The following is a 24,030-nucleotide window of genomic DNA, read 5'->3' as shown; positions in this document are numbered from 1 at the left end:
AAGTGATTTCTGTTTACAGAAAAAGCAGCTTTTATAGTTTGTAAATGGTTTTAGGATCCTTTGGGAGGAAAGGCATGGTGCAGGAATGTAAGCTACTCTGATTCTTGTTAAGAGAAGGGGACAAAAGCCCATAGGAATTAGACCAAAACTAAACTGTAAAAACCTCCAGGTGTGCAGTCTCTTGGAGAAGAAACATTGGGGCAATAAAATGATCAGTTGTGGTTTTAATTGAAGGACTTGAAGCAATAAATAAATAAATAAATAAATTAATTAAAGTTTGATAGTGAATAAACTAATGTTTGGGGGTTTTAGGAGAAGGAAGGGAGGAAAGTTGGTTGATAAATAGGAGGTCCCACCTTTAAGTGTGTATACAGGGACAATAAACTGATCTAAAATGTTGATGACCTGACAAAAAATTGTTCCCACTTCACAGTCAGAAGCCTGTTTTCTGCAAGCTCACTCAGACTGCGCTATGTAACATTTTCTTTGTAGGACCAAGGAGGTATCCATTAAATCTCAGTCCACTGGGATTTGTTGTGCTGAAGATGTTAATCAATGTCTGATTAACTATGCATGCAAACACAGACAGCCCCCACGACTGTTAGCTTTGGGCTTTTAACTCAGCCCAGCACCACTGGTGAGCTTTAAATCCTGTCAGCAGCACTCTGAAGAGTCTGTCTGAGAAACAGCCAAAATGCAGGCAGCACATTGGGAATGTTACCAAGTGGGAACTAGACTCTCTACTTTCAGTACAGAATGTTTTCTTCAATTAAATAAAAAAAAAAAAAAAAGAGGGAGAAAGAAAAAAAGAAAAAAGAAAAAAAAAAAAAAAAAGAGTGGTCTGGGATTTGAATAAACTTGTTAGATTTGGATCTGCAAGCTTATGTCATTTTTTCCATGCTTCCCCTCAGAGAAACAGGTTCCACAATTTAAGTAAAGAAGTTCCCTTTTCTTGCAAAAATATTGACATTGACAACATATCCCAGAATCCTCACACTTGCCTCCCTTGTCCTCCCCTGGGCTGCTCTGCTGTGTGGCAGCTGCTTGGCTGCTGGCATGGGCACCCCTGCAGCAGGGACCACAGGGACTCCCAGGAGATGCATGGGTGGACTCGTGAAGGAGTCATGTGAGCAGACTCACATTGAAGAAACATTTAGCTCATCAGGTTTAACAGGAAAACATACTGGTGATGTCTGAAAATAATTTAAATTAGCGTTGTGGAGCTACCAGGGTATTTTTTGGACAGAGTGCATGCACATAGCTTTTACTGATACACTTGTCTCAGTTTGCCTGAAATGCATTAGCACACTGCTCCCCAAAGGGACCTGACTCAAGTGTGCATTGGAATTAACTCCGGTTACCTCTCTTAGCTGCAGGTTGCCAGCCTTGCAGCTTGTGGTGGACTGGATGATCTAACCTGCCTCTCAGCTGCTGTCATTCACAGGTCAGCTATTAGCCTGCTCTGCAGTAAGCTTGTTAATTGGGTTCACAGGAACACAGTGGGCTGTGACCCGTGGTGGTTCACACAGCTTGCTCTGCTGGTTTGCAGCAGGACTAGCAGAGGCCAGCTGAGGCACAGGCTGTCAGCTGGGACGTATCCTGCCACTGCAAAATCAGGCAAAGGAGCATGAGCCAGGGTGCAGCAGGTATCTGCAGAGGAGAGCTGCAATGGCTATCACCAGTGAAACAGAGCTCCTGAGGCATTCAGACCAGAACTGTAAGTGCAGAAAAGAGAAATGATGAGATGAGTCCCACTCAAGTGACAAGATTTTACATGTGGGACCGAACTTGGCTTCATAGCAACTTCGAGGCAGCTCAGGGTCATCCCGAAGCAAAGGAACCTGAAATTCATCATTTGGTAGCAGTTCAGAGAGCAAGTGCGCCTGACAAGTATGGACGTAGAATAAATTTGGCAAGTTTGCAAGGAGAGGTGCAATTGCCTGGTCAGAAGGGCAAATGCTGTTCATCTGGCAGTATGTTGTTTAGCAATGTTTATTAATTGTACAAGACCAAAGGTGGAAAAAAAAAAAAAAAAAAAAAAAAAAAAAAAAAGAAAAGAAAAGCTAATTGTCTGAATTGCCTGACCCAGAACTTGCAAAACCTGGAGCAGCCCGAGGACTTTTTTTTTTTTTTTTTTTTTTTTTATGGCTCACTGTGGCCATCAGGGCTCCATATTAGCCAGGTGTAGCTGAAGTATGCCGCACTTGATCCCCACACAACAAGTCTTATGAGGAGTGGCTGAGGGAGCTGGGCTTGTTCAGCCTGGAGAAGAGGCTCAGAGGTGACCTTACCTTAAAGGAGGCTGTAGCGAGGTGGGGGTTGGTCTGTTCTCCCACGTGCCTGGTGACAGGACGAGGGGGAATGGGCTAAAGTTGCATCAGGGGAGGTTTAGGTTGGATATTAGGAAGAACTTCTTTACTGAAAGGGTTGTTAGGCATTGGAACAGGCTGCCCAGGGAAGCGGTGGAGTCACCATCCCTAGAGGTCTTTAAGAGATGTTTAGATCTTGAACTTAGTGATATGGTTTAGTGGAGGACTGGTTAGTGTTAGGTCAGAGGTTGGACTGGGTGATCTTGGAAGTCTCTTCCAACCTACATGTTACTGTGATTCTGTGATCTCCTGTTTCAGCAGGAAGAATGAGGTGAATCTTAATAAGAAACTTCCATGTCCTCAGTGGATCTCAATACCAGCCATATCCTCAGGTAACGTCTTGAAAAAAGCTGCCACTACCCAGGCTTTGGAGCTGCTGTACCCTAACCTCACACTAGGCAGATGCTCTAGAATTTGGTCCAAATCAAACTTATTTAGCAAAAAATTGAAAGAAAAAAATGGTAAGTGGCAGTCTGAACTCATTGTTTCTACCAGTTGCGTAAGTTGGAATTGTGACTGTGCCATTCCTTACATCCTCTACAGATAATGAATCTGATCCAGCATGAACACCGATGGCCCTAAGAGGCAAAGTCAACCAGGATCACGTTAGATCATAACTAAGGCTAGGGGATGTTATTTCAGGGGAGGACTTCTTTTACCTACACATAATTCAGCTTTGGTTTGACAATTCACTGCTCTAAGCTGAACATGTTAAAATGTGCCAAAGCTGAAAAGAATAATGAGAAATTTCACACACACACACATAAATGCTCATTCTGAGACTTTGAACGTGAAAGATTATTTTTTTCAAAGAGGCATTTTATCTCAAAAGACTACACCTAGTTTTAGAGGCAGTAAAGACAAACAGTCCTCAAGAGATACATAGCATTGGGCCTCAATGAATTAAAACTAGTTATGTCTTTTGTTGTTGTTTTCTTTTTCTTCTTAGGTTGACTCAAAGTGTATTTTTAGCTTGTAGGTGCTTGATTCTAAGACAATAGGTGTCGGTGATGATGGCCATCTAAGTCCAGCGAGACAGATGGAGATAAGCCCACGGTCATGCCCTGTTATCCACTCATTCATGCGTTGCCAGTGCCTATTACCACAGACTTAAGACAGGCAAGAAGTTGCTAAACCTCACCTGACCATGAGTAACTGCACACACATCTCAGCCCCTGGCAAGTGCCAGGTAGTTGGCATTTGTTCTTTAGCCCTGGGCAGGAGGGAGGGAGGAAGAGCCGCCTAATTGCTCTTTCAGCAGTACAAGCCCTTTTAAGAGCTTTTCCACGATGCAGTTTTCTCTCATGGTGGTTTACAATAACCTGGGGCTCATTTGAATCCCTTTTCTTTCATTTAGAAGTCATGAAAAACACAGCAATGTCAGCATCTGGGCCTCAGGGGCTGTTGCAGCCTGGGTTGCTGCACACTCAGATCTCCTTGCAGGATCCTGGACTTTCTCCAGCTGGAGGGGAATCACCCAGGGGGAACCAGTGTACTGCACTGGGACTGGGACCATGCCGCTTTGATCCCAAAGACAAGTGGCAGGAGGCTGGGCCTCAGGGTCCATACCAGGGCTGATGGTGAAAGCTGGGGCAAAAAGTACTTCCCGACCACACAGAAGCCTTGCAAGCGCACAACTGTTTTTTCCAGAAGGAGCCACAAGAGTACTTAGGAAAACACCGTAAGCGTTATGAGATGTCCCATGCCTTTCCAGCTGGTGTGGACCAACAGGGAGAAGCCAAGGGGCCGCAGGCCTCCCGTCAGCCACGGCTCAGGCTGGCGCAGGTGCTGCTGGTTGTGGTGGGGCCTCATGGCCACCTCCTCTGCCCACCTCGGCATGGCGCCTGCATCCCCCTTGCTAGGGGCGCTGTGTAAACCACACGTAGCGGTATCGGTAGGTCGGTTATAAATTAAGCAAACTATATTAAAATTGATTTTGCGTTGCGGGGGGGGAAAGTAAGTTATGAGGTGTTACAGTTGCAAACATTTTGTTTTATACGTTACTTCCAAGAAGAAAAATATTATGCCAAATGAAAAAGAGGTGTCAACCAATCAGACCTCCTGATGCCTGTCCCTTCCTTCAGTAGTAACAGTCCTGTCGTGCTGTTTTACAAGGCAGTAAGCCAGTCACCAAGTGGAGAAACCACCAGGCTGAAGTTCTCCTGGTTTATGCCAGCAAGGGAACCCGATTACAGCCTTGTAAAACAGTGTGACAGTGCTATTATTGCGCTGGGGCTACAGACTGCTTAGAGTTTTGAATAAATTTTTCAAAATATTCTCAGAAGCTGGTCAGGTGAGAGTGTCAGAGTGAAGGAAGCAGAGCAGAGCTTGTGCTCTCCGTGCAAGCTGCCATGGGTCAGGCCTAGCACAACTGCACACCAACCCTATGGAGAGCTGGGACAGCCCTGGCCTGCAGCCTGCCAGCCCTTCCCTGGGTTGTAAGCTCTTTCTCCTCCTTGCAGACCAGGATGCAGACATTTCATGAGAAGGAAGGCCAGGACACAGGAGGAAGAAGGCAGTTCACAGAGGAAGCCTGTATCCGGGTGAGAACTCCTTGCCAGTACCAGGATATCAAGGGAAAATGCAAAATATGTGCATGTCAACACATTGATTACCCAGGGAGAGACCTGCTAATGGTATACAGGTACCCCCCAAAACACATCAAGCACATGCTCTTCTCCAAAGTCTGGAGGCTGGGACAGGACAGCCTGAAGCTCGCTGGTTTTTAAGTTAGAACTAACTTGTCTCCTTAATCTTTGAAAAGTCTTGGTTACAAAAGAAGGAAAAAAAAAATCACAGTCCCCATCTGTGGAGTCTACATTTGCAGCCATGACTTATGCTCTTGTATGTAAGGAAAAACAAACTGGGAGCAAGCTGGCACTGAAGCAGAGCGGAAGGCAGATTTAACTTGTCTAATATTTGTAAATATAGTGGAGAGGAAATCTCATTGCATTTAATTCTAGGCTCTGCTTGTTTGTTGCCTCCAGTAAATTAAATTTCCAGATAAAATTACCAATGGGCATATGTGAGATTTTTTTAATGACATCACTACATAAGGAATCTGGCCAAGGTTCAGATAAAATAAACAATACACAAGGAAATCTATTCATTTTAATAGTCTGAATGCGACCATGGATGATGATAGGGAAAGTAAAGCTCAGATGCTTAGAAGCTCAGCAATACTGTTTAAAAAGAAGGGATAATCAAGGCCTACTCACGTTGTCCAAAAAAGGATAAGAATGAACTTAGAAGTGGGATTTTGTTCAAGGCCTCAGTGTAATTATATATTTTACATCTCTTTCAACACAACACTTTGTTTAAGCATGGGAACATTCTAGCAGACTTATAACAATATTTCCATACTGTACATTTATTGTAGCTACTCATTAAGTCAAATTGCTAGCACATGAAGTCATGTGGAAAAAAAGGGGGATTTAAGACATAACATTTGCAGGATGCAAACATGAGAAGTGAAGAATTTTTCATCAAACTTTTGTCTGCAGTCAAAGCAAAATTCCAGCGATCATGCAGAGCTGAGCTAAAAGGAAGGACATATTGCTATCAATTTGAAAATTATTTTTACATTCAATTTCTTAGTACATTACAACTCCCACCAATATGGTACCTGCATATTTGTTTATTGCTACTCATACAAAACAAAAAAATAAAAGCACATGAGTAAGTAAAGTCACTTCTTCAACTAGTTTTTTGATAATTACAAAAGCATTGTTATTCTCACTCTGACAATGATCCACATAGAAAATTAACTTTGTAGTTTTCTACAAAAGATTGCAAAACATAATGCAGTTAAGCAAAAAGAACTATTTGGTGTGTGAATGAAACTTCAGTGATATCTTCTCCTCTCAAAGTCACATCTATGCATGTGTGCAACAATACTTTTACCTTGATTTATTCACACTACATTCATGCTACATCCACACTGCCTTTCCATGACAATATTTGAATTTTAGTATTTCACTGGTTGCACCTAAAACTGCCACTTATACTGCTTAGTCTTCACCTTCTTCTTTGCTGCTTTCCTCTCCCTTTCACAGGTGAACCAACACTAACCTGGAGAACAGGCAAAGTGTGAAGTCTGGTTCCCAGCTCTCTGAACAAGCAGGCAGTAAGACCAGTTTATCTTTGTGAACATGCAGTCTTCCTTGAGGGGAAGATATCCACTCAGAAGCCCAGAAACCTGTCCCTCACCAATGATATTTCTAAGTTGGGGACCAACAAAATGAGCTTCAGCTGGGTAAAGAAGAAAGGAAATGGGGGAAGTAACACCTGATTTGGGCAGGAGAAAAGAAGAACTATGGCAACTATACGTATGTATGTACAAACACATATAAGCATTTTGCAGAGGAAGTCAGACTTGTGAACTGATGGAGTTAAAATACTGGCAGTGCATCCCTGCTGGGGAAAAACAGCTGTAGCAACACCGAGAGAAACAACAGCAGCCACCCTCCTGCATAGCACCTGGGGTGGTCAGTAGTCAGACATTTCTCCTGTTCATCTCGTTACAGTGAGACCAAAATATGTAGCTGTAAAAAGGCCCTTTCCACTCTCTAGTGCATATTATTTGTTATTCAGTATAGCGGAAAGGGGAGGCAATAAGCTGCAGGAGCAATAGTAAGTGTGATGGTGAAGCAGATTTTCTGTAAGGTGAGTCCCAATCTCTCTGAATATTATAGTGTCCCAACATGGACAAATGTAGGATTGCAAGACCTGTATTTAACAGAGCCAAGCAGGAATTAAGTATAGAAAGGAGTTGATCTTACTGAGAAGACAGCAGCTGGAAGGAAGGCTCCTCACTACTCCCACACTCCTGCTCAGGTAGGACTAGAGTTACTGAAGTCGCTGAGCCACAGCAGCTGGAAACCTCAAATTAGATGCACAAAAAGAAATGAGAAGCAATGGAGCAAGAAGGTGTACTTGTCTTCCTCTGACCCAAGTAGTGTCACACTAATTGTCATCTGCCTAAGTTAGGAAGCTGAAGTGTAAGAAGAAGGCAGGCACACCCCAATTTCACTGAGATTTTCAGAAGGTATCTAGTGCAGAAAGATCACCTTGGTGTACTGCCTTCCTGTGTTTCAATGTACCTCTTCCTGTTCTCTCTCTAGCCTGCCAAAATTCTTTTACCATTTTAGCAAGAGTTTCACACCCAAAGGTCATAAAGTGTCTCAAAAGTTCAATCACATTTTCCTTGCAAAGTAAAAAAACAATGCCCCTTTCCACTTCATTATTAGTGGACCTACTGAATGAGAATAGGTGTGTGCATTATATACTGGTGGCTGTGACAGGCTCAGTACTCAGATTTTAATCTTACACTTTCATTGGCCCAGCACAGTCAGTCTTAGAAAGCCTGCTTAGAGGCCCAGGTGTTGCTCTGTGTTCGTCTTTCCTTCCTCTACTTGTGCAAGAAAAGTCACTCACTTACCTAAACTAACCTAGTAAGTGCATGTAGTGCTGAGCAAACTTCTGAGAGCAGCTCTGCCCTGAATAGCCTTCAGAAGCCACTTCCCCAGGCTGTGTTGCAATTTCCCCACCTGTACAATGAACTCTTTGTGAAGGACTTCAATGTCTACTGTATCACAGCTAGGTATTTGTAATATTACAGTTGATTTGTTTTCAGATGGAATGACTCCATTTTAGACAGCATTTGTTCAAAGCATTGATGTATTTTTCCTTTTTATCCCTGGAATGTATAAGCCCAGTGGATTGCAAATTTAAAAAATCCCAAAGAGTAATTTTATTAGCTGCTGAAATACATTAGTGTTCCTGGACTTTGAACTAAGCATAACGATAATAGCCATTCCTGAGAGTGGAATTTCTGACAGATTTTTTTTTTTTTTTTCCTAATGTTAGATTAAATTATCTTTGTATGGTTTTAGCTTTTGTTGTACATATATAGCTCTTCTTAGTCTGCATTTATGTGAGAGGACAGTAAATAAGGCTAGCTTTTTGATCTGAGTTACTTATTGCATTGTGATGGTTAGCCAGATGGTGGCTGTTGTTGGGCAAGCTGAAGAAAGAATCCAAGCCTGTGGTCTTTCCTGTCACTTAAGAGGCCTACTTTTTATGGTGGTTGTTTTACCTGGAAGGTCTCCAAGGAATATCTAGGAGGCACAGAGTACTGGGGTCACAATGAGGAGAGAAGTTACTGATAACTTTGCCTATTTTTCTTGGTTCTGCCAGTGCTCTATGTAAAGCCCTTATGCAGAATGCTCACTCTGTGTGGACATCCAAGCCTAGTGCTGTAATACTGACACTTATGGAGACCAAAGTGATAGTAACACAGGCCAGATCTACACTCACAAACTTCTCTATACTTTGAACCAAGAATCTGTATAACCTTTACTTCTGTTGACTTTGAAGTGAGCTCAAATGCACTTGCTGCACCGAAGAAGCAAGACTTTCATCATACAAGCCCCAGTGGCATGCTCACTGCATATGAGTTACGCTCACAGGCTCCACTGAGAGACTCATTTATTGAAAGAAAGCCAGTTATTAAATGCCTGAGACCAAGAAGAAACATGTTGTGATGAAGAAAATGTTGTGTAAGTAGATTCTACAGCAATTTTTTCTTTGACATGCTGCAGGTAGAAGTGGATCTGCCTGGTATTTTGACTAGGAGATGACTCAAATATGGACATTCCCACACACCAGTAGTTATGTGAAATATGGAAATTCTCATAACATAATGTAGGAATACTAATAATTGCATTAAAAAAGAAAGTATTTGAAGTAAGGGCAAAATGGTTAGCAAGCTCCTGAACTAAGACTATTTCTGAAAATAAATAAATAAATGTTTGCAGTCTTACCTAGAAAAGGCTAATTCAATTTGTGCTCTGTTCTTGGGCAAACTTTCAGAATCTAATGTGTGTTTTGATTCAGGAAGAGGAAGGAACTCGGGGAGAAATTTCTTGAAGGGGAGGGTCTGTACTTACTTGCAAAGAAATGGACAAGTGCAAATAGAAGCATGTGAACAGTAGTGTTGAACATGAGCTAACAGTACCTTACAGAACTAACAAGACTTTATAAAAGAAAGAGTAGATGGGGTAATAAATACACTTTGTTTTTTGCTTCTTAGACTATACCAGTTATAATGTTTTCAGTGATTTCTGAAAAATTATAATAGTTTAGAATAAAGCCTATCTTTCGATTATTTTTTGAAAGATAGACTCAAAATGACTGCTAAAGGGAGAAGAGGAATAATTCTCTCTCCAATATTAACAGGCAAAGATTGAATCAAGGCAGAAACAGATCACCTAGCATAGCTTGAGGACATACAGTTTATTATCTAGTGCTGCAATTACAAAGTTGGAGAAGTACATTCTTTCAGTCCATGATTTTTTTAAAAATCTAAAGCTCAAAGCAGGTATGCTTAACATTCAGTTCATATTTTCTCACCTGGCAGGCTTGCAAGTGAACTGGATTGGTATGTGGTGCCCCTTAACCAGTCAGCCCACTTCCAAAATTTTGAAATAGCACTGGTGACATATTTTTTTTGTTAGAAAAGATGAACCTGCTACTCATTACTTCTGATGCAGTTTCTCTCTAGGGTCTCTTTCCTCGTTTAGTGGAAAATACTGAAGGGCATTATCTTCCTCTTTAGTTTATTACCTCCCTAAAGTTACAGTATGCAGAATATGGGAAAGCTGCTGTTCTGCAAATGGGCCAAGGTACAGCCTCCAGGTCCCACTACAAGTTGCCCACTAGTCTCCTCCTTGCCTTTCATGACAGCTAGAAATAAGTTTCTGGGCTGTATCTCAGGTGGAGTAACAGCTCTGGGTGCTGGTTAGATTTAGATGTACACATTTAGGAGAAAAAGGAGAGCAACATATGAACAATTTATTGAGGGGGCCAGAGCTGGTACAAATGAAAGCATAATGACATTGTATTGGGTTTTTATGGCAAGAGCTTGGTGGCAGAGGGGCTATGGGGGTGGCCTCCATGAGCAGAGCCCAGCAGCTGCCCCATGTCAGGTCAGAGCCTGCTCCAGGCGGCTCCAAAAGGGACCCTCTGCTGGCCAGAGCTGAGCCAGGGAGTGGTGCTTGTTGGGCCTTTAGGAGAGCAGATTGAAGAAAGGGAAAAACTGTGCAACAAAAGCAGCTGGGAGGGAGAAGTGAGAAATAAGAGAGAAGCAGCTGTGCAGAACCCCAGGTGAGTGCAGCAGGAGGGCACGAGGTGCTGCAGGCTGGCAGGAGCAGTTCCCCTGCGGGCTGTGCAGGGAGAGGGCCCTGGTGGAGCAGGCTGTCCCCCTGCAGCCCATGGGTCCCACATGGAGCAGATCTCCACGCTGCAGCCCCCCCATGGGTGGAGGAGCCCCCGGTGGAGCAGGTGGATGTGGCCTGGAGGAGGCTGCGGCCCATGGAGAGCCCCCGCAGGAGCAGGCCCCAGGCCGGAGCTGCAGCCCGTGGAGAGGAGCCCACGCAGGAGCAGGGGGTCTGGGGGGAGCTGCCGCCCACCCGTGGGGAACCCGTGCTGGAGCAGTTTGCTCCTGGGGATGGATGGATGGACCCCGTGGGACGGAGCCGTGTGGGAGCAGTGCTTGGAGAGCTGCTGCCTGTGGGCAGCCCCTGCAGGCTCAGTTGGGGAAGGACGGCATCCATGGGAGGGACCCCATGGGGAGCAGGGGCAGAGAGGGACCATGAAGGAGGGGCAGAGACAAAGCATTAGGGACTGACTGCAGCCGCCATTCCCTGTTTGGAGGGAGGAGGTAGAAGAGGGTGGATGGGGGGAAGGTGTTTTTTAGTTTTCTTTTAGTTTCTCTCTGTTCTAGTCTGCTAGCAATAGGCAATAAATTACATTAATTTCCCTGCACTGAGTCTGTTTTGCCCATGATGATAGTTCTTGGTGATCTCCCTGTCCTTACCTCAGCCCTTGAGCCCTTTCCGTCATACCTTCTTCCCCTCTTCCTTTGTAGAGAGAGTGTGAGGGAGTGGCTCAGGTAGAGTTCACCTGCCCAGCTGGGTAAAACCACCACAGGCACAGAGCCATCAGCAGGGCACAATATAAATTGTTTTCTATGCAGTGTGTCGGTGATGGGGAGCAGTCAGGAAAATCCTTGTGCTTGTGAAGAAACTTTAACACCTGTTTTGGCCCAACTGGTAATCAATCAATCAATGAAAGCCCACTGGTAATCAATCAGACTGGAGTTTGTAGAATTAAACTATCACTGGGCCTTCATCATATAGAAGCAATTAATGGATACTGAAATTCCTGTTTGTTTGTTTCCAATCATATACTATTTCTGACTCTTCAGTGACAGATTTTAAATCCTGATCATACTAATTTTTGGTCAGGATCTAGTTCTTCAGCTGTATATGCACTTTACAAGCCCTTATTTTGTACTTTGTGTTTGAAATCAAGCTAATCCCAAGTCCTTTGAACTCTTACTCTGTCCCTGAATAAAAGACAATTGAAAGTGCAAATTCTCAATGGTCCCAAATCTGGACTGAGATCTCATTTGTGTAGCTGAACACTATCTGCGCATCAGTTGCATAGTGAATAGGAAGGAAAAACATACACAGAAATTTCCCTAAAAGCCCTGTAGGTCCTCATGTTCTCCAACTTCTCTGGCTGTGGTTCCTCTTCCCATCCTCTTTACTGAAGAGTTCATTCAAAGCCTGCTCTGAGGCTGATAGAAATCATTCTATTGTTTTACCAATGATGTAACAGGTGTTGGATCAAGCATAAATATTGGAAAGAACAGCCACTCCATCTTTTATACATTTATGTGTAATCATGGAGAGACTGCATAGATAATTGTTACCTAATTGACTGACTCACTGATGCATTTCAGGTATTTTAAAAGCTGTTTTTATTTTTTAGAGTTGCTGAAGCATGATTCAGAATATTTGGAGCCTCTTTCTTAGTCTCAAACGCCTGAACTGCTGAATAAAGTTTTTTTGTTTTGTTTTGTGTTGTTTTTTAATGCGTGGCTAGTGTCTAGATTCCCTAGCTGAAGCCTGAAAACTGAAACTCTTCTTCCAGGGACAGGGAACAGAAGGATTTGGGGGTCATGTATCCCGAAGTGCACTCCTCTCAGCTGGCACAACCAGTCTTTGCAGTAGCCACAGAGTCCATCCTGTGCACGTGTGGCCATGGAAAGGCAGAGCAGGATACACACAGCTCCTGGGCATCGCGTTGGTGGCCAAAAGATGCAGCCCCTGATCCAGCTGAGCTGCTCCTCACACACTTGTCTGTGCCTTTCCAAGCTGTGCAGCAGAGAAGAGGCATGGGCTCCCCATGCTCCTCGGCGTCCTGCATGCGCTGCAGCTATGTTAAATAAATACAAGAGCAGCCCCAGCCCCCTGCCTGGCTTCTGTGAACAAGCCTGAATGACTGTTTGCATGACAAAGCAAGGCATAAGCAAGCATCAAAGAAAGAAAGAAAAATATAAAGAGCATGACTTTCGTTATTATATATATATTTTAAATGTGTATTTAAGGCAGTCTCATGAATTTTTGAGGCTTGATCCATTACCATTTAATCCTCAGAACTGGCAGGAAAGTTTCCTTCTTTAAACTTCTGTTGTACAGTCCTCAGCAATTTTAGTAAAAAGTGTTACCTGACCACTCACTATAAATGTTGTTCTTCGTGTCTTTTCTGCTAATACTAAGTATTTACCTATCTTCTTTGCATCTTCTCAAGGCTGCTTTCAAACTGGGCACTTCCTATTGTCAGGCCCTTAAAGGTGACCTGCAAACTGTCATGTAAACAGTAGAAACTGTAGATATTAAACACTTGTGAAAAAGTGGTGTATCAAAATACTTGCATTTCAGAGTACAGTGTTAACCAGTGCAGGTTATACTTGCAAAAGGACAAAGGAAAAAAAAAAAAAAAAAGATGAAATATAATAATGTACATAGCTGCCTGATCACAAGCCATTTTATTTTGCAAGTCTGTAATGGAGAAGTATTATTATGAGACTCAGAGTGCCACCAGCTCCCAGCATCATACATTAAATGCAAAGCTGATAGTGGAGGGTTACAGATGTACTAAACCGAGTATATTAAACTGTCACAGACTATTTATACAGGGTGCTCAGGGGAAAATAAAATGTAGTATCTAATGTCACAATAGTTGCACTGCTTGCACAGCAGAAATTAGCAAATTCAGATATTCTGTTTATCATTCATATATCAGAGTAATTCCAGCATTTCCCTGTAAAAGGAAGGGCTCTCTTCTCATCTCCTTTATGAAGACATGCCACAGCAGTAGATAGGGAAAGAGCATATGTCTTTTTTGCTTAGCCGGTAATAGATTACATATGGGAAGACAAACTGGTTTTATTTACGTGACTTTTGTTAAAATAATGTGATGCTCAGAAAAGACATTCCTGAAGGTCATTTGACAAACAGCAAGTACTTTAGTCTATTGCCTTGCCAGTGATATTTAAAGTCTACCAATCTTCTTTGGGAGGCTCAGTGCAATTTTTGCTTCCATCTGTATGGCTACTGGAAAGGGTGTCTGTTTAATATCCCATGCAGAACATTACCTTTAAAAGAAAATGACCTGTCTGCAGCTATGCTTCAGTGTCAGTATAGATATGAGCCCAACTCCTAACGTATAATCTCGGCTACATTGCCAGGTGGCCCAGAGTACATTGCACGAACACATTCCCGTGTTTAAAAGGATGTTTCTTTTTCATGGTGATGTAAGCGATACATTAACAAAGCATCTGCCCATGCTGAGGGCTGAATTTAGAACGGCCTCACAGAGACAAATATAACAGGAAACTCTGTCAGTGAGTACATTAAAATAGGAGGATTGGTTTGAGTCTGTAAAGAAGAGGCGGTACACCTGGTTTGTGAGACTTTGCACACTGTCATAATAGTGTAAGTTAAGGTCCTTTGGAGCAAAACCAAGGCTGCCTAACCTTTCCGCACTCCTGAGCCAGTTAAGAAGATTTCAGAGCTGTGGGTATAAAATGCAGATAGAAAAGAGCAAGGGGACAAGGGAACTATGCGTCACAAGATTAACTAATTAGAAAAATATCAGAAGCGAAGACACACATGTGAATATTATTTTCGGAAAAAGGATTTCATTAAAGTATTTTTTTTTTATAGATGGAAAATGCTTCAAGTTCAAGCCATGCTTAAAAGCATAACCATATGGGACAAGAGAGCAACAGCTGCACTCAAATATTTTCTTAAGAGATGAACATTCATACTCACTCTGTGCTATATCAAAATAACATTTCTGTGTATCAGCTTAGTTCACAAGTGCTTTTGAAAGGCAGTCATTGTTTGTCCTTTCTGAAGCCATTTTTAGCTGGAGCCATCATTGCTCACTCTTCCCTGGTGACGCACAGTATGCTGGATTCTCATAAGCAGAGTAAAATATCCCTTTTCTGGCAGCAAAGAGGGCATTGGCCCCTCAATATTGCCTGAAGAAGGAGAAAGTGAGGAGTATGTTCAGCCCACATTATTTCAATATTTATCCATCCCTGAAATAAACATTCAAGTATAACATGTTAAAAATAAAATGTTCAAGATCTTGCTCATAAATACTTTATTTATGGCTTTGAAAATATAAGTTGGAATGTCAAACTGAAATATGTCCTGCACTTACAACCATAAATTATATAGCACCATAAATTTACTGGACAACTTACAAATACAGATATTTCCCCTGTCCCAAAGAATTTATATCTAAATCAGGCACGACAAACAGAAGGCATGGCAGAGGACAATAGTTCAAGAGAGGAATGACGAGAAAAGAGTAAACATTGTCTGAAGTGATGGGTTTAAAGGAGAGAGAGAGAAGATGAGTAAAAGGTCTGCTTTTAGGTGTAGGAGAGAGTTTTAATTTTAAACTCAGCTTTGTTCCCCAGAGAAGGACAAAATATAGTTCAGGGTGTCTTTGTTTACATGCTTACTGATAAGATCTCTTGCTGAGTTTTGAAGGTTTGGTTGGAACTTGTTTATGTTTTGATTGTTTATAGATTATTATTCTAAGTATGCTTGCAGAAGGACACTGAATTTACAAGTTACATCTTTTGGCTTAATAACAAAGTTCAAAAGCTTGGAGGTAGCAGCGGGCTTTGTTTTGCTCTGCATTCCCAAAATGGAGGGCCTGTGCCAAGCGTGGAGAGCAGCCGTGACTGTGGTGGAGAGCTGACTTCAGAGCAAGGATGGACAGAGTCAACAGCATCTGCACAAAGCTGTCCACGTGGGACCCTAGCCAGTGGCAGCCACCTGAACTTAACCTTGTTGCAGTTTCTGGCTGGCAGAAGCAGGGCAGATACCACCAGGGTGCTGGTAGGCCTCAGTGGGTCTGCAGAGAGCAGCCATTTCCACGGGTCTCTTGTCCACCAAGGGTGCAAGGAAATGGTTTGAGTGAGGGGGTGGATGAAGCTTGTGGTGGGATTAAGTGCTCTGGGCTTCAGAAAGCTGGGCAATACACATTTAGAGCTCCAGGCTGACCAAACTCTAGGCGTAGTGCTTTGGAATAGTCATTTCTCTATATGTGAACTAAAAGCGTGGGGAGTTATCCAACTTTTCATTGTTGATCTTTTCATCCCTCTACAATAATACGTGAATTTCCTGTTCTTAATAAATGCTTGGGGCTGGTAAAAAGCCAGAGCTGTTCCTCTTCGCTATAGTAGTGGTGTTATAGCCAAGGTATCTCATGGGGGACATAGTTCAACTACAGCAATAAAAGATTAGATTCTGTTGCTCTGACACAGGAGCCTACTGTGGTTTAAGACACCCTTATACACCTGAAACCCTTGTAAAGGACTTATGGGCACTCTGTGACCACCTGGGACAGCATCTGGAGGTAAGATGTGATACCCCATAGCATCTAAACGCTAGACACCCATATTTAAGTTACTGAATTCTTCACATGGTGTCAAACAAAAGCAAAAGAGGGGTAAAACAAATATATATAGACACACTGTAACATATGGAACTGAACTGATACTTTACCTCAGTTGTTTCCTGCTTATCACAGGGCAGTGACAAATCTAGATGAATTCCAAGCTACAAAATTGCTCGTTTATCTACTGGCAGGTGGAGTCTGAACTGAACAGTTTGAAAGGGTCTCTTGCCACATCACCCCCACCTCAGCTTTGCTCTGCTGTAGGTAAAACCAGCCTCATTTTGTTGGTCTTGAGTGCTTAGTAAAGTAGTTTAGGACTACAGGGGTAGCAAGTTGCCGGAGTTGTACAGACTGGCCTAAGCAGCGCTGGTTGGATGTGTCTCAGAATGGTGCTGCACAGATGCAGAGCAGAACAAGTGATAAGACACGGCATGGGGAGCTCTGCCAGCTCATATGATTTGGCAGAAGAGAAATTGCTCATCTCTGCTGTCCAACTGCATTTCATTGGCCAACATCAACATCAAATCTCCCCCCAGCAATTCTTGTTGATCTTATTCCTTCATAGAAAGACAGCCGTATGCTGCTTCAGCCGACGGAGTGTGCTTGTAATATAGTGGACATTTACCCCTCTTGATGGCAAAAGATAGCCATTGCTACTGATGGTCCAAAATCCTAGTCTGAAGTCTCCACGTGAAGGGCTAGATTTACACTGGTGGATGCGTACACATGCATATGGTTTACTTCTACCAAGAAAGTCATGCTGGACAATTTTTTGGAGATGTACAGATTTCAGTGATACTTTCAGTGGGACAGCTAAACCATTTGTAGCATGTGTCCTTTTTAAAGATGGCTTTAACTAAGCAACTACCAGTGCACACATGACCTCCAGTTGCAAAGCCAGGCTACCTGCTGAAGGGAAGGAATGTATTTACACTTGGTTGTTGAAATCATTGTTGTCCTGAGTTATTATCTGGCTTAGAGACAGAGGCAATGCTTAAAGCTGTTTTAGTGGTTTATGTGAGTCTATATCCTTTTTTTTACAGTTTAGGAAGATTAGGAAGGATATGTTGATCTTTCATTACTGCCTGCTGGGGTTGCAAAACAGTCAAATTGCTAGAAGTCATGGGGCAAGAGCAGTATGGCTCCATAAGTATGTCTCTGGACAAAACTATGGTTTTCATTTCCTAATTAGTGTATCCAGCTGCTGGTTTACAGAGATGTACCATGGGGCACCAGAGAAAACCATGGAATAACTGTGCCTTGTAGGAAATTCTTATCCTGGATTGTACAACATTTAAAGATGTATCGGGACCAACTACATTGCTACTTTGGGGATATGTCAATAATGAAAAGTTATGGTAAATTAGCTTTGCCCGTGACAGTGTCAGTGCCGCCTACAAGAAATCCAGCATTGGTTGTACCTAGTAATAAGCAGATGAGAAAGGCCACTGCACTCTGTGGAGATGGAATAATGAAAAAACAGGCTCACTCACTAGACTTCTACTTATGCAGTAGTGTCATGGAAACTGCCTAGAACTTAACAACTTAGCTTCCCAAACTTGAGAGAAGGGAAATCATAATATGCTAAATACTGATATGCTAAATACTGGTCTATAAACTTGAATATCTGGGTTTAGCACAACAGTGCTGGATGGGGCTATCAGGACAGTAATTGATCTCCTGTACATGCTAGCAAATGAACTGCATCCATTTGGTCACAACTGTAACATGATGCTGTCCCCACTTACACTACTTAAAAATATGCAGCTTGTTTGTATGAGAAAACTTTGTGGCAATGGGGTCACAAATTTACACAAATTTGTCAGGAAGTAGCTGGAATACATACATTAAATTTCATAATTTTGAATAAGTTGCTCATATTTAAAAAACATCAAGTTTATATAATGCTGCCATCTATACATACTATGTTAGTTACATGTTGTAGGCATAATATATCACATGCACTAATTTATTTGAAAGTTCTGCAGATATAATACACTAATATTGAAACAATCTTTGTTTTCAATACTACCACAGTAATCAAACACCATCAGACATTGGATTGATGGGAGTATTTTAGCATTTTGTTCTGTTTTGGAATAAGCCTTGTTTGAAACCATTGGAATTTCCTTTATAACAGAAATCCCAATTCCCAGCCATTTTTGTTCCCATTGTTCCCGTATCCCAGCTCCCAGCACCCAGAGGCTAAGCTGCTTTTCCAGTGCATGTCCCCATTCCACCTCCCCATCCCCACAAGTCCTGCTGCGTGGAGTCTCACAGACTCTCTTTTTGAGAGAGAAACAGCCTCTGCAGACAGCACATGCACAAAGCCCACTGTTTGGAGCACAATTGTATTGTATAAGGTTCTTGTGCCTAGGGCTCTTTGTAGGAGAATCTCCCACAGCACTAACATTTACCATCTGGTGCTGTTTACCCCAAGGAGAGGCCTGGTGGACTACATTACCCAGAATGCTTGACAGGGGAGTTAATGAGTGGCAAATGAGCGAAAAATAAATCGTGCTCAATCACAGTGTTTTTCAGAGTCATATTCTTTTTCTTGCATAAAAGCTGCTGGTGAAAGGTACACAATGGATCATGGTGACAAAATAAATGCCAGACACAGGTTGCACTTAGATTCATCTCAATGACAAGGGAAAATTCAGACCCAGTCTTTCTGTTCAGATCCATCTCCCCAGTCATCACAGTGGAAAACTTACCTTTGCTGAATTCTGATGAAAGTGTTGAAAAAGTTACATTCATTGTAAAATTCTATTAAAAAAAAAAAAAAAGCCCAACTTCTATAAATAAAATACCCAATGAGATAACCAAAGGAGGGCACTAGGATAGTGGGAGGTAGTGGTTTAACGCAGACAACTCTCCAGATGCTGTAACAAGACTCCCATAATGATTTCATCACAGGCACAGCTGGAGAGATGCCAAACATCCTCACTACATGTAACTGGAGCAGGTGACAGTGAATCTCTGGTTCTTCCCTAAGTTGCCACACCACTGAAAACTTGGCATTTGCACCCTCTACTACCAGCTCTTTCAAATCAGAGTGCTGCTGCTTTCAATGCTGACAGCAGGCATCCAATTTCAGAGATAGATCACTATACTTAAAAAAAAAAAAAAAAAGCTTCCTTAAAGTTTACGATGGTGGAGATGTCACATAACATTTGGCTTTTGATGTGATGCAGTGTAAATGCTGTAATCATATTTACAAGACATGATTGATAACATGCTGCACACTCTTTCCTTTAAACTTTCCTGTAAAACACACTCATCTGCCATTTCCCAATCTCAACTACTCAAGTATCCAAATGAAAAAAAGAGAAAAAAAAAGAAAAATTAAATAGGTTCAAACAGGGCAAGTAGGCCCTGAATAGCTGTTCAGGAGCAGGAGATGAAAGTCAGCTCCAAATTTGAGTTTGCTGAATTGCTATGCTCTTCCTTTATAAGTTTGTGCAAATAATATTTTTATTTGTTTCACTGAACCTAGACTCACATCCCACATAAGATTAATGTGAGAGCCCAATGAATGCTAATCCCACAGCAAAACTATTCACTTTATTATCATTTCATTGACATTTTTTTCAGTAGTTCAATGCCACTGATAGAGCAGGCCACTCCTGAGTTCCTCCGCTGTACCAAGATGGATGGGAGAAGCTGTGGAGGAGGCTGTGGACTTCCTGAACTGCTTCTCTGCCTTAAAGCATTCCCCCCTTAGCTGCTTAGCACTCCAAACCACAGAAATCACACACATGCTGGTTAACACAGACAACTTTGCTGGCAGGGACATAGTGAACACTGTTACTGTTCCGTCCCCAGAGCTGGGAGGTGATAAACTCCAACACAGGGCAGTCACAAATGGCTGGCAGGTACTAAAGGCTTAGATACTAAAGTCTTTCACTGCAGCCTCAACCACTCCAGCCTCTGTGGGGATAGCAAACTTTTACACTGAGCCAATCAGTTGTGCTCACACAATTTGCCTGAACTCCTCTTTAACATCCACAAAGGCAAAGTGTGACTCCTGTAGAAGAAGATGACAGTAAGCAGATCACACAACAGTAAAGGCATTAAATTCTTGATATCAGATTTGATGGGACAATTCAACCATCTGTAAAAAATGCAAATGCATCATAGTAAAGGAAGATCACCATGAACAACCCAGCTGGAATAGCTGACAGGTCTCAACATACATTTTTGCTGCACTAGACTTCACATGATTCTGAGATTAAGGCTACCAAGCAACATATATATACATGTATATGTTAGTATATATATATATGTTATATATATGTATGTAACATACATATACCTATATATAACAAACAAACAACAGAAGAACCCCACCACAACTCTCCAGTTACAGAAAAATCAAATTCATTTTTTTGTGTCATATTGAAATATATTATTTTGCTATAGCATGTTTGAATCACAGTCAATACCTAAAATATACGGCAAGCCTTTGGGCAAATAGGACACGAGGTTAAAGTTGCTGCAAAATCATCATTCCCAGGAGTCTGGCATGTGGTAAAATTGTGCTGGAATCATTTAAGACATCAGATTATCTCGTGTAGTAGTGGGAGACACTTTGAATGGTGGAAGGACATCCAATCCTCCAGATGTTCAGATAACAAATGTTTTCAAGGCACTTTGAAGATGAAGCACATAAATAGAAGGTTTCATTATTAGATATTAAGAAGAGTAATAAAAATAAATACAGTTCAAACTAAAGAACATCTGAAGGCTCTTTTATGAGACACAACATAGGGGTCTTTTCAAAGTAATGATTTATTTTTTCACATTACTCCTTTTCATTAGCAGAGTTCAGAAATTAGTTTGACAATTTCTGTTTCATTCGATCCAGCAGTGTCAAACATTTTTGCTAAAGAAAGACACAACTACTCAGACAGCATAAAGAAGCTTGTAAAAAGCTACTAGACAGAGCTCACTCAACCACTAGCAGCACTGATTGGATCCAGAGCCACAATAAAAATGGATAGACAATATATGCCCTTACCTTAAACCATCTCAAATACCACACAAAGGAAGGGGGGGCGGGGGAGAAGTAGCATGAGAGAGTGCTGTAGAAAACCAAAATGAAAGCCATTCACTCAACATCTCAATTTCGAACAGTTGTGCAAAAACATCTGGAAGTTGCAAATCCTGAAGAACCCAGCAGCCCTCTAGTCTCCTGTTTCACCTAAAGACATCATTTTGGTCTCTATGAACTACAGACCAGGAGCAAAAAGATGCATCACACATCAAATAAGGAGCATGCACAAGCTAGAGATTTGTTGGCTTCATTACAAATCAATCCATTTTCTGCGTGATGGATGAGAAATGTCCTACAGGTCTGTCTGTGAGAGTATTCCTTTTATTATATGGATAGTGATAGGAAGGAAGCTTACAACCTCAGGCTTACGTCCTTAGTGTGATCTTTCAGTCACATCCTTATGGTTATTTTAAATGCATACTGCCTCCAGTCAACCTTCTGCTTCTCCAGTGATGATTATATGTAGCAACAATTTTGATGGATATATCTTCAAGAAGGGAAATTCCAGTGAGATCGTAGAAGTGCCTTTGAAGTAAGAAGTACACTGATAGCCATTAAAATTTATGAGGTTTCCTTTACTGGTAGAAGAGAAAGCTCTGTGGTATTCAATAGACCTAAAGTGAAGCATACTGCAAATTTAAGCACCACTTACAAGAAAAGATGAGAAAGCAACTCATAGTGTGTTAGGAAAAGCATGTAATATTTCATACACGGTATGAGAGGATTTTTTGTAAATGCTAGTATCATCGGAGAAGTCATTTCACTGAAATACTGGAAAGGACATCCTCAGAAAGAAGGATAGGGCAGGGAGTAGGGAAGCTGGAAACAAAGCAGAAGTTAAATAACTGGATCAGCAAATGACTGTTTACAGAACTGAAAACCAAAACATATAAGGACAGAACAAGACTATAAAATGCGAAGCTCTTGATTTTCCTTGTGATTTTGGAGGGAGGGAGGATGTGTTTGTGGACAATTAAATACTTATTCCCATGTTTTAGATATAAAAGACGACATGACTTAGAAAACCCACAGACAGTTTTCTAGTAAAAGAGAAGACTATGAATATAAGAAATATTTTAGGATCCTCCAGTTAGTCTTAAGGACTATAAAGCAATGCTATTGGTGATGGTAATATTTTGTATGCATGGTGCACACATGTAGAACTAAAAATACACAATGAAGTTGCAGATTCAATTCTTTAAAATGAAGAACACCAGAACTTCCAACACCCATAAAATCTTCCTTGGGTGCACTTGTGTGTATGCCTCAGGGAATGGTGAGGCACACAGTTTGTCCCATCCCCATTGTTCTGCATGCACCTTTTGCACAGTTCAGACACAACTTTGAAGAAAGAATTGCTAATTTGCTTGCAGGTCTTTCTGTTTACTTCTTATTATAATACTTGAATGCTTCACAGACCGTGTTTACAAGAAGCCTCTGAAATGAGGGACTGTTATAAAAGATGGGAATTGAAGCATAGGCAGATTAATGTCCAAAGGTACCTTCCATCTGTTTTGGGTGCCTAAACTGAAGCTCCTATATTTTTTTTATTTCATTTTATTTAGTTTCTAGCACTAGCAGGCACTTAACACTTCCCAGACACCACTTCCATTGACTTCCATGGCTATTGCAAGTGCTCTGCAGTTCTGCAAACAAGACCCCTGCACACGGCAAGCAATTACCTGTTGAATTCTTGGCAATACATTGCAGATGAAATGTGTCAGAGAGAGAGAATTCAGTTGTTAGTGAAGGCATTTCACAACCCTAGCTCAGCTTGATTCAGTAAATACCTTCCAGTTTTCTTAACAATGAAAGCTAAAAAAAGATAACAATGTCCTTCATTAAACAGTCCTGTCCCTTGTGCTATGCATTCAGCGTGCTGAATAGACCCACTCAGACTGTTACCAGAAACAGTCCCCCCTGCAAACTGAAAGTAGCATTTTTCTCCTATTATTCCAATGAGTTCCTTCCTTTTCTTGGAGAATTTCTTGTATTCTTCACTGTAGAAAAAGAGTCCATGAAAGCTGAAGCCTATACTGGAGTTCCTATTGGAAATCCTATTCAGCAATTTCAAACCTAAGCAAAGTAGGGGGATGGAGTTGGAAAAAACAAATCCAGCATCAAGCTATGTATTCCAGTTTCAAGGAAAAAAAAAAAGAAGAAAAAGGTTTACTGGAAATCAGTTTTCTTGGTTTTGACAGTGTTTACAGATGAGTAAGAATGGATGATGGGAATGCCTCCTCTCATATCTCATGTTCTTGATACAACAAAATAATATGGAAAAATCATATGGGAACAGTTGGCTTTTGGATAGCAAGATTTGCTAATTATAATGAACATCTGAAGGCTATCTATGCATATGGTGTTCTGGCCAATCTTGAAAGTGTAAAACACGGTGAAAGCTGTTTTAAGTTCTTGTATGCTTAGTGCCTTAACATAAAACAAATGAAATCCAATGGTTGTGAAAGAAACTAATGGTCCCTTCCAGCTTTACACTTCATGAATCTATGAAAAAGACATTAGAAAGTTACAGAGGCATTACTATGATTAACATAAAAATTCCCCCCCTTAGTTGCATAGAAATATGTGGTTAATTCTTTCAGAGACTTGTGGTTCAGCAGCTTCACAGGATTCTGATGTTGCTTGGAGCATAAAAGAACTGTATTTCACAAGAACAATAATCTGAAAATATAAATTAGCTACTCTAACTTGTTTTCAGCTAAAGGCAGTGACAAACAACAGTTTGCGTATATGAGTCAATCCATTTGC

This window comes from Aythya marila (genome assembly GCF_965140915.1).
Source record: "Aythya marila genome assembly, chromosome: Z".
Classification (NCBI taxonomy): Eukaryota; Metazoa; Chordata; class Aves; order Anseriformes; family Anatidae; genus Aythya; species Aythya marila.
Note: the sequence above shows the minus strand (reverse complement) of the source record.